The 16440-nt window shown below is 41.7% G+C and overlaps 1 protein-coding gene across 8 annotated transcripts in view; it reads right to left on the bottom strand.

Annotated features, from left to right (window-relative positions):
- The window catches only part of ADD3 (adducin 3), a 156588-nt gene that overhangs the window by 42578 nt on the left and 97570 nt on the right, over positions 1 to 16440 (bottom strand). The window contains exon 1 of one of the 8 annotated variants that reach the window (XM_089509855.1): positions 12822 to 12969. The exons of the other annotated variants lie outside the window; for them this stretch is intronic. The gene's annotated coding sequence lies outside the window, so the exon portion shown is untranslated. Of the gene's footprint in view, positions 1 to 12821; positions 12970 to 16440 lie in introns of those variants that run through there. 8 annotated transcript variants of the gene reach the window in all.

The following is a 16440-nucleotide window of genomic DNA, read 5'->3' as shown; positions in this document are numbered from 1 at the left end:
CAGAGAGATTAATATATTATATGTTAAGAATACATGTCAATTGTTGGAGGGAACTATTATTTTTAGAACAAATCTTGACAATTAATTTGACGAAATTTCCTCCAATTTAACCAAATTATTTCAAAATATATAAATGACACCTAATATATAAGTTGTACAAGATCTATACAAGAAAGCGACAAATGCAGTTTCAAGAGAGACAATGCAACAGACACACATTTTGCAAATGTCTGAAAACACACTGTTAGCCAACAAACACTAGAAACCTATTTTAGAAAAGATAAAAGATCATATTTGGCATTAATAGTTCTTATGACCTATTACACACCGTAATACAAAGACTCAGAATCTATTTTATCGCTAATATCTTGACCAATAGCGAATCTTGTACTTTACTAGACACAAAGCAAGACATCTAAAAGTTTGACAGATATTCTATAACTTGGACATCACACTACTGTCTAAACTGAAAATTATATTTTAGAAGGATGGGAGAAGGTAATCTTTGAAAAAATTTCTTTTTTGATTCTTGGATAGTATAATATATACATTGTGTGCCATAAACATCTGTTTGTTTTTATACATTTTTATTTCTGGATTCGTTGTGGATTTGATTCTGTTTTGATTACCTCATAAACAAATAGACACAATTTTGAACTGTTTTCTGTGTCAACTAAATTTTCAACATTAAATTGAGAAGAAAAATTTGTTGTTGCTGTTGCTGTGTGCCTTCAAGTCATTTGCAACTTATGGTGACCCAAAGACAAAGCTATCATGGGTTTTTCTTGGCAAAATTGGTTCAGAGGAGGTTTGCCGTTGCCTTCCCCTGAGGCTGAAAGCTTTTGATTTGCCCAAGGTCACCCAGTAGGGTTTCATGGCCAAGCATGGAATCAAACCCTGGTCTCCAGAGTCCGAGTCCAGCACTCAACCTACTATGCCATGCTGGCTCTCGAATGCATCTACACTGTAGAAATAATGCAGTTTGACATCACTTAAGTGCTGTAACTCCATCCTATGCAATCCTGGGATTCGTAGTTTTGCAGGGTCTTTAGCCTTCTCTTGTCAGAGTGCTGGTGCCTCACAAAATTAGAGTCCAACATTTAAACCACTATGCCACTATAACTTGCAACAAAAATATGCTCTCTCATAGTGTCCACATTTCTTTTACTCTTTTCTTTCATTCATTTTTGTCTCATGTACTAGCATTCAACTGGTTATACTAGAACTAAATTGTTACTACAGTTTTTCTATTTTCTAAATGCCAGGAGTGTTAAGGGTTTGGAAATTTTCACAGCACCAGGAAATGTATTCTGCTTTACATATTTTCTTGTAGGTAGTTAGCATGATTTGCATACTATCTGCAGAAACATGACTGAATGCCAAGTCAGAGCAGGTAGACTTGCTCCACTAATTGTATATGGTCAGCAATACTAAAAGAGAAGGGAGTTCAGTTTCTTAAAAGGGAGATACTGAAGGCATAATTCCAATGAGGAAGAAAAATGGGAGATGTCTCAAGAAGCCAGGATGGATGACTAAGGAACTTTCAAATGAGCTAAGTTTTAAACGGAACATATATAAGAAATGGAAAAATGGGGAAATCCCCAAAGAGGAATTCAAACAAATAGCGAGCACGTGTAGGGGTAAAGTCAGAAAATCTAAAGCACAGAATGAACTTAGGCTTGCTAGAGAGGTTAAGAACAATAAAAAGGGGTTTTTTTGGATATGTCCACAGCAAAAGGAAGAAGGAAACGATATGGCCACTGTGTGGAGAAAATGGCAAAATGCTAACAGAGGACAGAGAAAAGGCAGTTACTCAACACCTTTTTTGATTCATTTTTTTCAGAAAAGGCAAAGGGTGCTCAACCTGAGGATAATGGAGTAGAGGACAGATTAGGGGAATTTCAGCACAGAATAAGTAAAGAGATAGTACAGGAATACCTGTTTAACCTAAATGAATATAAGTCTCCAGGGCCAGATGAACTACATCCAAGGGTAGTAAAAGAACTAGCAAATATAATATTGGAACCATTGGCAATAATCTTTGAGAACTCCTGGAGAACAGAAGTCCCAGCAGACTGGAGGAGGGAAAAATGTTTTCCCCATCTTCAAAAAGGGAAAAAAAGAGGATCCAAACAGTTATCGTCCAGTTAGTCTGACATCTATACCAGGAAAGATTCTAGAGCAGATCATTAAACAGAGAGTCTGTGAACATGCCCTATGAGGAACGACTTAGGGAGCTGGAATTTTTAGCCTGGAGAAAAGAAGATTAAGAGGTGATATGATAGCCCTGTTTAAATATTTGAAGGGGTGTCACATTGAGGAGGGAACAAGCTTGTTTTCTGCTGCTCCAGGGAACAGGACCAGGAACAATGTATCCAAGCTGCAGGAAAAGAGATTCCACCTCAACATTAGGAGGAACTTCCTGACAGTAAGGGCTGTTCGAGAGTGGAATAAACTCCCTCGGAGTGTAGTGGAGTCTCCTTCTTTGGAGGTCTTTAAGCAGAGGCTAGATGGCCATCTGTCGGGGACGCTTTGATTTGGATTTCCTGCATGGCAGGGGGTTGGACTGGATGGCCCTTGTGGTCTCTTCCAACTCTATGATTCTATGAACATCTAGAAGACAATAACATGATCACAAAGAGTCAACATGGGTTTCAGAGAAACAAGTCATGCCAGACAAACCTGATGTCTTTTTTTTGATAAAATACCAACTTGGTAGATGAAGGGAATGCTGTGGATATAGTATATCTTGATTTCAGTAAGGCTTTTGACAAAGTTCCCCACGACATTCTTGCAAACAAGCTTGTAGAATGTGGGCTAGACAAGGCAACTGTTACATGGATTTGTAATTGGTTGATTGACCAAAGCCAAAGGGTGCTCAACAATGGCTCCTTTTCATCCTGGAGAGAAGTGACCAGTGGGGTCCCATAGGGCTCTGTCCTGGGCCCAGTGCTATTCAACATCTTTATCAATGACTTGGATGAAAGAATTGGGAGATTACTTATCAAATTTGCAAATGACACCAAATTAGGGGGAGTAGCTAATACCCTGAGGATAGGATCAAAATTCAAAATGACCTGAATAGACTAGAAAGCTGGGCCAAAGCTAACAAAATGAAATTCAACAGGGAGAAATGTAAGGTACTGCACTCAAGGCGGAAAAACGAAAAGCACAGATATAGGATGGAGGACACCTGGCTGAATGAAACTACGTGTGAAAGGGATCTAGGAGTCCAAGTAGCTAACAAGGCCAATGCGATTTTAGGCTGCATCAATAGAAGTATAGTGTCTAGATCAAGGGAAGTAACAGTGCCACTCTATTCTGCCTTGGTCAGGCCTCACTTGGAATATTGTGCCAGTTCTGGGCACCACAATTTAAAAAGGATGTTGAGAGACTGGAGTGTGTCCAAAAGAGGGTGACTAAAATGGTGAAGGGTCTGGAAACCATGCCTTATGAGGAATGACTTAGGTTTCTGGGTATGTTTAGCCTGGAGAAGAGAAGGTTAAGAGGTGATATGATAGCCCTGTTGAAATACTTGAAGGGATGTCATATTGAGGAGGGAGCTACCGTATTTTCCGGCATATAAGACGACTCCCAACTTTTCCAGTTAAAATATAGAGTTTGGGATGTACTCACCGTATAAGACTACCCCTCTTTCAACGCACACCAAATAAAAAATTTAAAAAACATCAGATTTGATTTCAATATGATAATTTAAATTCAAATGCTTATGACATGCAGGTCCTTAGCAGGAAACCTTGTTGTATACAAAGCCTGCTTGGATTGATCAGCTATCCCTGCCTACCCATTGCTCCCTGTCCCCAAGACTATCAGAGTGGTAGCTGCTTTCATACGATCGCCTGCAGCCGCAGCCATTTTTGGGCTCCCCTCACCATATGTGGTGACCACAGATTCTCCAGTCCAGCTCGGAACTTTCAGCACTTGCCCTATAATATGACACCCGGCATATAAGACGACCCCCAACTTTAGAGAATATTTTCCTGGGTTAAAAAGTAGTCTTATATGCCAGAAAATACAGTAACTTGTTTTCTGCTGCTCCAGAGACTAGGACCCAGAGCAATGGATGCAAGCTGCAGGAAAAGAGATTCCATCTCAACATTAGGAGGAACTTCCTGACAGTAAGGGCTGTTCGACAGTGGAACACACTCCCTCGGAGTGTAGTGGAGTCTCCTTCCTTAAAGGTCTTTAAACAGAGGCTAGATGGCCATCCGTTGGGGATGCTTTCATTTAGATTTCCTGCATGGCAGGGGTTGGACTGGATGGCTCTTGTGGTTTCTTCCAACTCTATGATTTTATATTTATATTCTGGAATTCTTACAAATTGAGTAAGTGTGCGCTCATTTCCTTGATGACTGTTAGAAACTGTGGGATTTAAGAAGCAAACATTTTATAATTTAGAAATTGCTTATAGCTCACAGACAATCAGTTGCAACTTCACTGTAAAAGAGAGAGAAACAAAAAATAAACGTGGGAGGGAATAATGTTGTAAAAATATACAATAAAACCATAGCTTATGTAATGTAATGTAATGTAGTGTGTGTGTGTGTATGCGCTGCAAATAAACTGACAGTCAACAGTAATAGGTCACCTCTCTCAGCATACTTCATCTCTCTCCCCTCCCCAAACATTTTTCCTTTACTCTGCTCCAGGGTAAAAGTTTTTCTTTAAGCTTGGCTGCCTACTGAGCAAACAAAAGCAGGCAAATAATCAGGAGAGCAGTACATTTGTTACAAAACATCCATTGATCAGGTGACAAGCTTTCAGGAACTCTGTTTCAGCATCTACCATGAAAGTAGTTGCTCTGTTCTCAAGTACTTCATGAAACTAATCACAGAGACAGATTAAGCAAAGAAGGGATGTATCAGCAAGGCTGTTTTACTCCCTGGTTATGGTCATTTACCCAACTCCAGCTGGCTTTCAAATAATAGAGATTCTTGATTTCTTACATACAGTAAAGGAACTCAAATCTTATTGTTTATCGTTGGCTTCACCTAACCCCAGAAAAACTCAATCACTTCGCTAGCTCTACTGCTACAAATGTTTCTCAGGTTAGCTGCTCTTCAAACATACACATAAATCCTAAAACCACTTGTTTTCTGATTTTTTAAAAAATGAAGTGGTTATTCAGTTTCCTTTGAATATTTTATAATGCTGAGCAGTTACTGAACATTACAAAGAATTTCTTTAGCACTTTATATACTTAAAATACATCTCTTCCATGCACATTTACTAGGAAACAACTCCAGCAGCAATTTATTTCTTAGCAAATAGACATTAAAATTTCAAATGCACAACAACATTAAATAACAGATTGTTCTTTAAAATCCCTCTCTAAAAAGCAACTTTGGACCAGTTATGGAAACTGGAAGAATACAATGCTTGGAACAATTCCCATTGAAGGAATTTTACAATTATTGTGGCTTTTTAGCTTAGGAAAAAAAGACAGACTGGTACATACATTGTAAGTTTTTATACATTGATGGTGGATAGGGAGAAAAGATGAAGAAAGATATTATGGCAATCCAATAATACCAATGGCAGTAGTAGCATTTACATATCTATACAACTTAATAGTGAACTCAGCACTCTCTAAGCGGTTTGCAGTCTGTAAACCAATATTCCCCAACAAACTGGGTACTCATTTTACCAGTCTATGAAAGAATGGACGGCTGAGTCAACCTTGGAGCCCTGAGAGTAAACTCACAACTTTGTGGCTGCAGTACTGGCATTTAACCATTGTGCCACCAGGGCTCCTTTTAATAAGGCTTAACTGTGTGAGAATCAGGATATACTATTGGAAATACTTTAGGGTCCAAACAGACTGGCCAAAATAAAGCTGCTTCAGGTCACTTTGGAGGTATGCTGTTTAAATGCTGCATGCGTCCTAAGAAGATGGAAGCCGCACCAAAGCCATGCTCCAGTCCTAAGGACTGGAGTGCAGCTTTGGCACAGCTTCTGGCCTCTTAAGATGCGTATGTCATTTAAACAGCATGCCTCCAAAGTGACCCGAAGCAGCTTTATTTTGGCCTGTTTGTTCAGGCCCTTAGTTAGCACATTGTTAAATTAATCCCCTACCACAAGAAACAGTGGTGGGCATCAACTTGAATAATTTTTCTTCTTAATTTCCTGTGTTATTTATGTCCTTATGCAAGTTTAGTTATGCCTTGGAAGATATGTTTTCTATACAAATCAACACATAAATTGCCTTCATTTTATCCTAGAACAGAAGAATCCTTTATTCTGGAATGTAAGAACATGCCTGCTAAATCAGTCCACAGATTATTTAGTGCACCAGTGTATTACCCACATTGTACTACCCATAAAAAGACATTAGGAGAATAGATGACTCATACTGTTGTTTCCCACTAAACACTATTCAGAGGCTACCCAGGGTTCCGGTAATAGCACAAATCCCCCGCCTGTCCCCAATCCAGACTAGAGCTTGGATTACAGCATCCTGGAACAGATGACCAAACATTCAGAAAGATGTAGTAGTAATGGGAGATTTCAACTATACTAGTATTTGTTGGAAATCAAGCTCTGTCCAGAATACAAAGTCCAACATATTCCTCAGCTGTCTTGCAGACAATTTCACTGTCCAGAAGATGGAAGAGGAAACAAGGGGGATCACGTATTTTAGATCTGATACTAACCAACAGTGATGACATGGTTAATGGGGTGAAAGTGGTGGGATCTTTAGGTAGAACTGACTATGTTCTTCTGCAGAAGAAAAGGGAAGCAAAGCATAGTCAGACACACATTCCACATGTTAAGAAAGCTGATTTCAATAAATTTAAGGAAATACTGGGCAGGATCCTGTGGTTAGGAACACTAAAAGAGGAGAGATTTCATAATGGATGGGAGTTTCTTAAAAGTGAAACATTTTTAAACAGATGTTCAATGACCATCTTTGATTGTGTATTCCTGCATGCCAGGGGGTTAGGCTGGATGGGGCCCTTGTGGTCTCTCCCAACTGCAAGTTGTTGTTTTTTTTACTCTATATACCTGCCACTGTTCTGGAGGTAGCATACAGTTAGTTTCCACTGAATGCTATTAGCACAGGCTTTACAACTTGAAGTTCTAACAGATTAACTGCCCTCCCTCCAGTCCATCTGCCTTGGTCCAGGCCTTGGAGGTAGAGAGGAACTGCTGGACCTCTTACCCTTTCCCTCCACCACTCCCTTCTCCTTCTGTGTCATGTCTTTTTAGATTGTAAGCCCGAGGGCAGGGAATCGTCTAAACTAAAAGATTGTATGTACAGCGCTGTGTAAATTTACAGCGCTTCATAAATAAAGGTTAATAATAATAATAATAATAATAATAATAATAATAATTAATGCTACCTTCCCACAGGTAGATTTCACAGCTTGAAATCAGAATTTGAATCTGGATGGCAGATGTTTTTTGAGAATGGGGCAGTCACAGCTTCATACATGTCTTCAGGGAAAGTTCGGTTTCTCCATTACTCTAAATCTAAAGTCTTATTGCATCTAACTCCCAATTAATCTCTACTCTTATTTATTCCTCTTTTCTGGAAAGCCTCACAATAATTGCTATTTCATTATATATTTTTTATTTTATTATAAACTTTCAATACATATACATTTTCTGCTCTGATACATCTCTGTCCCCCATCTCTTTTGTACCTCACAAGGGTACTCTGTTTCCTAGTCTTCACAATTCCTTTTATTCCATACTTGGTTCATTGTGTTTTGGTATTACTTTGGATCATTGTTTACTGAATCAATGAAAACAAGTCTGCACTAAAATAAAGCTAAGGGACACACTGGGAAAAGTATCCATAGCACACCTCTCAGGTAACTTCCTCCAGTAGTGATGCTCAAGGGGGATTCATTTACTGAAGATAGAATAGTAACCTCATGTCACATTTAGAGATGCATCATCTAAGTAAGTGAGGTGACATCACATTGGACTCACTGCTTTCTTTAGGAGGAACTTCCTGACAGTAAGGGCTGTTTGACAGTGGAACACACTCCCTCGGAGTGTAGTGGAGTCTCCTTCTTTAGGTCTTCAAACAGAGGCTGGATGGCCATATGTCAGGGATACTTTGATTTAGATTTCCTGCATGGCAGGGGGTTGGACTGGATGGCCCTTGTGGTCTTTTCCAACTCTACAATTCTATGATTCTTTGTTGTGGCCTTCATATAACTCAAGGATCTGATTCACATGTCTGGGAAGATATGATCTAGGCCTTGCTGAGAACTGCAATTTCTTTAAGATATCTTGGAGATGGAACCCAAATCTTAAAATGAAATTCATTTATGCTTTGTGTACACCTTATACAGTACACACAGCCTAAAGGTAATTTTTATACATAATATTATTAATAAATTTATGAATGAAACCATCAAAAAGGAAAAGTGTCACTATCTCAGCAACCTATGTGGACTATTTTGGAATTCTGGATAAGAGATATTCAGCCTATAACAGGAATGTGAGTGAGGTCTCCTCACTCCATGTTGCCTCTGGGAGTATCTCAATGACTGGCAGTAAGTGCTCACACCCTGCCAGTTGTGACAAAAAAGCAAATCTGATGGAAGAAATTTCATATAGCATGAAGTAGATGAAATACCTGTGTCCAAAGCCAGTCTGGTTACAGTAAAAAATTCCTGCTAAGACCCCAAAGGCAAATATTTTCAGCTCATGCTTTAGCAGAGAAAATGGGACACACAAAAAAGCAAAGAGAGCAACTTCCACACTGTTGTGCTTTACAGCAGTAGGGCCTATAGGGAGAAATGTCCCTCAGGACCCTCCATGCATCCTCCTCTCAGCCAGTAAGTGAGGGATGGGAAAACCATCCCCAGCTAAGGACTCAAGCTAAAGGATTCTCTGGGTGTTTTCCCCATCATCATGATGAATGCAAAGAGGTCAAGAAAAAGAGGAATGAATCTACTTTTGCACAGCATTGAAATGAATGTCTACCTCGTTTTATGCTGATCTTACATTAATACAAAATAGTCCTGCAATCAGGCATAGAGTTATTCGGTCCTAATTCATTCTTCTTTCAAAAACACTGGTGCAGACATCCCAGGCTAAGAAGCTACCAGGAAGGGCCTACAGATCAGCAGAAAGCTTAAACTTGCTTCACATCTGGTGTGGAAAATTCTGTGACATGAGAACAATACAAAGCATTTGATAGTTCAAATGTGAACATTTGGGGGGGGGGGCTTACAGTTCAGTGGTTTCAAAAACAGTTTTCAGAGATGGCAGCCTCTTTCTTTGCTTAGAGAGAAAGTATTTGCCGCAGTCTTGGCAGCATAAGCATTAGCCCATGGAAACTGCCAGTTTCAGTTTTTGTTTCTCATGACCTAGCTTTATTTTCACTGTACTTAATTCAGTTTGGACAAAAAGTAAATACAAGAGAAAGGAAAGGGAAAAAATAGGCTGGAAGGGTGAAGAGGGAGAAAACTCAGCTGGGTCTTTGAACTTTTCCAACTTCCTGGAGCATTTTGTAACTCATATTGAATAACATTTATATTTAGCATTTAAAACATTCACATATAAAAAAACATTGCTGGCCATTTGATTTTGTACTAGTGAGAAATTTCAGAATACATACATACATACATACATATATATGTTTTCTCTGTTAATATTCTGAAATTCCTCACTAGTACAAAATCAAATGGCCAGCAATGGTTTTTTTATTTACTATCAGCTTGCAATTTTGCATAATTTATCATGTGTTCACTTGTGGATGAATGTGTACTCAAAGAACAATTTTCTTCACTTTTTACAGCTATAATTTGGTTCCATGGCTCCACTGAGATAACTATGATAAATGTAAGGAAAAATGTACAATACATTATTTGGAGTATTCTTAGAGGGCAAGAATTTGGAGGTTAGTAAATATTCCCATTTCTGCAGCACCTTCTAGCCTCCTAAAATCTTTTGCACAATCAGGAACAGTTATTCTGGTTCTTTTCAAAGTTGCCCTATGCAGCAGAAGGGGGGGGGGGGATCCATTTGTTGCTAGATACACAACTCATATATCAGTTCTAACTTAAGTTAAGTGGATTGAATTTGTAAGGAATTTCATGTCTTTATACATGTGCCTTGTATCTTAACTCGTCCTGTTGGGAATAACTAATAATAAGAGCAACATTGAGGAATCCACCTGTTTTTCTCATTACTCCCAGCAGTGCGTTTTTACCTTCTGCATTACTATCATATCAGAAAGTCTTTTGTTTCAGAGTGCTTTTGCCAATCCTTAGAAATGTCACAGCAGAAACAGCTGCCCCTTTATTCAGAATGTAGGTTCAAAAGTTGGGAAAGGCAAGCAACTCAGAGGACAGGCACTCAACAGCTGGCAGATTTTATAAATGTTTACATGAACAACTGATCTTAAACAACACTGTTATAGCATGCACCACACAATTTTTATAGCATAAGCCTTTGGACTTCCTCTAATTTACACAGTAGTATGTGGGCTAATCTTTAACTTTCACAAGTCTCCAATATTACCAAACAAAAAGGTTGTCAAGACTTCTGAAATGCTGCCACCTAGTGAATGTCTGGAGTTCCATTACCAATGTATGCCATCTTGAAGACCACTAGTGTATTTTTAAGCAATAAAATTGTAACTGAGAGCCTATAGGGACAGAGCTGGACAGGGTTCCCAGTAGGACTGTGAGTACAAGCCAAAACCAATCAATTCTAACATAAAGGAAGTGCCTGATGTTATTGTTTACGTTCACTGTTCAACCATAGAATCATAGAATTGTAGAGCTGGAAGAGACCACAAGGGCCATACAGTCCAACCCCCCTGCCATGCAGGAAATCTAAATGAAAGCATCCCCGACAGATGGCCATCCAGCCTCTGTTTAAAGACCTCTAAGGAAGGAGACTCCACTACACTCCGAGGGAGTGTGTTCCACTGTTGAACAGCCCTTACTGTCAGGAAGTTCCTCCTAATGTTGAGATAGAATCTCTTTTCCTGTAGCTTGCATCCACTGCTCCGGGTCCTAGTCTCTGGAGCAGCAGAAAACAAGTTTGCTCCCTCCTCAATATGACATCCCTTCAAATATTTAAATACTTAACCATCTGGAAATGGCAATTGCTGGAATGAGGACATGGTGAAGAATACACTATGGGTTTGCACCATTCTAAGCTTTCATGTTAAAAAAAATCTGTTTTTTTCCTGCTCTATGTTGCATCACACAATCTAAAATTGGTATTATCACAAGAAAATAATTTTAAGTAAAAACCTGTCTATATGTGTATTTTCCCAATAAATAAATGCAGCTCTGTTAAATATTAGCCATCAGTTCATCTTCTGAAATATGGAGCTCATATTTTCAGATACCCTCTATATCCACAGATTCTTTATCCACAGATCCAAGCATCCATGGCTTGAACATATTTTTAAAAAGTGTAAATTCCAAATAGTAAACCATTTTATATAAGGGACACCATTTTACTAATGGATTCTGGAACCCAATCCCAGTGGATAACAAGGGCCCAGTATACGTTTCAGTTATTGACAGTGAATATACAAGTATGACACAAGCATCATAGGATCAGGCGAAAATGTTTCTTGACTGGTACTATAGCATAAGTCATCATCTTGGAACATGCCATAACTACATTTTCCTATGCACTATGTCTATCAATAGGATCTGGAGAGTAACCTCTTCTTTATTTAGAATGGAATGGCTCAAAATCTCTGGGCAGTCACAAAACACTGTGTCCTAATGAGGAGGTCAGTGAGGCTGCAACTCCCGTTTACGGTACGTGAGTCTTCTTCTTTGGAAGTCTTTAAACAGAGGCTGGATGGCCATTGTCGGGGATGCTTTGATTGTGAGTGGATGGCCCTTGTGGTCTCTTCCAACTTTATGATACTATGATTTCATACAAATTCTGGAAGATAACATGCATTAAGAAAAGTAAAAGCAGAACTCAAAAAAACCCCTTATGAAGATCAAATGCAGTTTTGAAATGATGAAAACTTCTGTTCAAAAACTGGCTACGTATAACCAATAGTCAATACTAATTTCGGCAGAACTATCTATAATGGCACCGTATTAGGGATAATATTAGTGCAGTCTGCAAAAATTTCAAGAAACAAACCAGAAAATAATGTGTTATGGTTGTTGTTATATCCTTCCCTGGCTGGGACTCAAGGTGATTTACAAAGGTTAAAAGAGAAAAAAATTCTCAAACTGATATCATAAAAAATAGTAATGTAATTAAAAAGGAGTTAAAACAAAACCATTAAAAACAACAACAAATGAATTGTGTAGCACATCTACCAAGGAGGGCAACTCTGTATGAAATCAATTTTTTAAGTTTCTTCAGGCTAGCAACAACAAAATTTCTGAGAAAAGGACAGGTTGCTTACCTGTAAATGTAGTTCTTCAAGTGGTCATCTGCGAATCCACACAAATGGGTTATTCTGTGCCTGTGCAGCATTTCCGGATCCTACTGGAATTGCTAGGGAAGAATTTTTGGCGGTAGCTCTGCCCACCCTCTATATAGGCAGGATGTCTTCCCGCCCTTTCTCAGTTCCAAAAAGGTCCGCCGTGAGAGCAGACAAGGAAGAGAGAAGGACATGACACAGGGGAGGATGGGCAGGATTTGTGTGGATTCACAGATGACCACTCAAAGAACTACAGTTACAGGTAAGCAACCTGTCCTCCTTCTTCGTGGTCTCTGTGAAGCACACAAATGGGTTAGACTGACAAGCTTATTCTTCAGTGGAGGAGGAAGTGTCCTGGCAATAAATAAATTATTAAACCAGAAAAAACAGTGTGTCAGTTATTTGACAGGTGCCAACTAACCTTAGTGCATTCCGGAAAGGAGAACAGCTCTGCCAAAGGCTGCTTCACATCGGTGTCTGGTATCAAGCTTATAGTGCTTGATAAAGGTCAGAGATTGTGACCATACCACAGCCTTGCAAATGTCCTCCAAGGGAATTCCAGAGAGGAAGGCTGAAGATGAAGCTACCACCCTCGTGGAATGGGCTCAAATTTGAGCAGGCGGAGTCTTCCCAAAAATCTCATAAGAGAAGAAGATTGTGGAAGTCACCCATTTGGAGAAACGTTGAGGTGTGACTGGAAGCCTCATTTTGGGGTTTGAATAGCGGATGAAAAGTCTGGGAGAACAACGAGAGGACAAAGTCCTGTCAAGGTAGAAGGCTAGCACCCGCCTGACATCAAAAAAGTGGAGCCAGCGCTCGGTGTCGGTGGTCGGGTTCGGGGCTAGTGTTGGAAGAATGATGTCTTGACTGAGATGAAAGGTGGACACAACCTTTGGTAGAAAGGAAATGTCCGGTGTGCTGAGGTGATGGCTTCCAAGAAGGCTGTCTTCCAGGTGAGGAGCCTGAGATCACAGGAAGCCAGAGATTCAAAGGGTGAGGTAGTGAGTGCTGACAAGACGAGCTGGAGGTCCCAAGCGGGGATTGGGATCATTGCCAGCGGTCTTAGATTGGCTAGGCCCTTGAAAAATTTCTTCACGAGCGGGTTGTTGAAAAAGGATGAGTGGCCGGAAAATTGGAAGTGGGCACAGATGGACACGAGGTAGCATTTTAAGGACTAAATGGAGAGTCTGGATGCTGAGAGGTGGTGGAGAAAGTCCAAAACAATAGAGACAGTGACCTCCGAAGAGGTGAGTCCCGCTGAGGCCATGAAAGCCAAAAATTTAACCCATTTGAGGGCATAGGAGCGCTGAGTGGAAGGCTTTCGGGAAGCCAGGATGATTTCTCGGATCGGTAAAGAGTTGGTTCAGGGGTGAATCCACCACGCCACAAGACGGAGAGTGTCCACGTTGGGGTGGTGAACCCGACTGTCGTGAAGGGTCAGGAGGTCAAGACGGAGCGGCAGAGGCCGGAATTGGCTGTTGGAGTGATGGAGAGGGGGGCGAGCCATGGCTGTTTCGGCCACAAAGGAGTGATCAGGATCAAGGCCATGCACTGAGGGCAGGAAGCAGGGACGTGGCCCTCACCCAGGCAGAAGAAGCACAAGGAGTGTCCGTCAAGTGCTGGGATGTTTGTCCCACATTCAGTGCACTTTTAAAAGAGTGCGCAGACATCTTTAAACCAAAGCTGAGGGACGAAGAAAAAGAATTGTCAAGGGGTCCAAAACCAAGTCCAAATCACAATCCAATGAGTAGTCAGTCAAATGAAATCAGAGCAAACACAGTAAACGAAAGTGAAAGCTAAGGAAGGAGTGATTATAAGTGAGGTTCCTAAGCTGTTCATGCAGTGTACAACAGCAACTGAGAAAAGGTGGGAAGACCTCCTGCCTATATAGACGGTGGGCAGAGCTACCGCCAAAAAGTCTTCCCTAGCAATTCCAGTAGGATCCGGAAATGCTGCACAGGTGCAGAATAACCCATTTGTTTGCTTCGCAGAGACCACGAAGTAGAAGAAGCATTTCCCTGGAGAACAATAAGCCAATTTAAAACATAAAATTTGTTCACGATATGCATAACTTGCTTGTGCAGGCCACAACATTTAATATAATGCCTTTTCTTTTCCATAGCATGCTATTTACTGAATTTTGATTACTGAATTTAACCAGAAAAGTTACAAAAAAAATTGTATCAACTGATCTGTACTTACTGTAATTGAAGATTCTAGATGATGTGGTGAAGTTTGTTTATCAATTAAAATACAATTCCTGATAAAAGTGGAAGACTAGTAGCTACAAAAAATTATGAAGAGACAAAAATACTAGAGATATCATTTTGTGTGTGTGCGCGCGCACCTTCAGATCACCTATTGACTTATGGTGACCTTACAGATTTCAAAGGGTTTTCTTAGGCAAAGAATACTCAAAGATGGTTTTGCCAGTTCCTTCCTCTGAAGTATAGCTTACAACACCTGGAATTGATTACTAAAATGTATGGGGGAAAGCCAGTGTGTTGTAGTGGTTCAACTGTTGGACTAGGAGTCTGTAGACCAGGGTTTGAATTTCTGCTTAATCATGGAAACCAACTAGGTGACACTGAGCAAGTCACACTCTTGCAGCCTCGGAAGAAGGTAATATTAACCCTCCCCCTCACCCCCAGAACAAATCTTGCCAAGCAAAGCCTGTGATAAGATCGCAATAAGTCAGAAATGACTTGAAAGCACACAATAACAAATGTTAAAGGACCAGATCAGTTAACACCAGCACATATAACCAAATGGTTATCACATTTATGATATACAGAGACAGCCAGCTGCTCGAACTTGACTTGGCCAAACCATCTATGTTCAAGGAGTCAAACTGTCAGAGCTGCCTTTGCAAATGGACAAGGTGGGTGTTTCCATAAGTTAATAGATAAGATGGGTGGGTTACCAAGATGAGCTGTGGTAAGTACCAGGCTCACCTCAATGGCTGGTTTTTTTCATGTACTACAGTATTTCGGAAATCACCATCTCTACAAATGCAGGCTACATTAAATTTTTTGCCACAATGCAGGATAGAGTGTACTGCTGATAGATGTAGTAGGCTGGAATTCTCTCTTTTATTATTTCTGCAGATCTCCCAAAGCAGGGGTAGGCAACCTTTTTGAGGTAGGGGCCGGGTTGCTGTCCCTCAGGCGACTGGGGGGCCAAAGCTGGGGGTGGAGCTTCCACCCTCCGGGGGTGGAGCCGCATGTCAGGGGCAGAGCTTCCACCCTTCGGGAGCCAGGCCTCCTCCTCTTTGCCGGCCCCTGATGGGGCCCCAGGCCCCGTCAAGGCCGGCAAAAAAGCCGGCGGGGGCCTCCAGTGCTGGAAGCCTCCCCCTCTTTGCCGGCCCCTGACAGGGCCCCAGGCCCCGTCAGAGCCCGGCAAAAAAGCTGGTGGGGGCCGCCAGCGCTGGAGGCCTCCTCCTCTTTGCCGGCCCCTGACAGGGCCCCAGGCCCCGTCAGAGCCCGGCAAAAAAGCTGGTGGGGGCTGCCAGCGCTGGGGGCCTCCTCCTCTTTGCCGGCCCTTTTGCCGTCGCTGGGGCCCTCCAAGAGGGCTCCGGCGGCGGCAGTGGGCCTCTGGGAGGCCCTTTTGCCATTGCCGGGGGCCTCTTGGAGGGCCCCAGTGAAGGCAACCGGCCTCCCAGAGGCCCCCTGCCGCCGCCAGGGCCATCTTGGAGGGCGCCAGCACCGGCAACTGGCCTCCCAGAGGCCCGCTGCCGTCGTCGGAGCCCTGTTCGAGGGCTCCGGCGGCCGCAGCGGGCCTCCTGTGGTCGCACGAGACTTCACCTCTAGGCCACCACCATTCCCCCCCCCCCCAAATGGCAGGGAAGGTCGTGCGAGACTTCACCACCATTTTGGGGGGAAATGGCGGCACCCGGAGCGGCGAAAAGCTGCAATCGGAAGCGGCAGCAGTCAGGGGCCGGCCGAAAGGCCTCCGCGGGCCGCATCCGGCCCGCGGGCCGGAGGTTGCCGACCCCTGTCCCAAAGGGACAAAGCTCTCAAAAGTTTTCTACTTTCATAGAC

The sequence above is a fragment of the Sceloporus occidentalis genome, unplaced genomic scaffold, assembly GCF_023333645.1.
Source record: "Sceloporus occidentalis isolate IW3139 unplaced genomic scaffold, rSceOcc1.0.p SCAF_2, whole genome shotgun sequence".
In the NCBI taxonomy this organism is placed as follows: Eukaryota; Metazoa; Chordata; class Lepidosauria; order Squamata; family Phrynosomatidae; genus Sceloporus; species Sceloporus occidentalis.
This window is presented reverse-complemented; position numbering and strand designations above follow the sequence as displayed.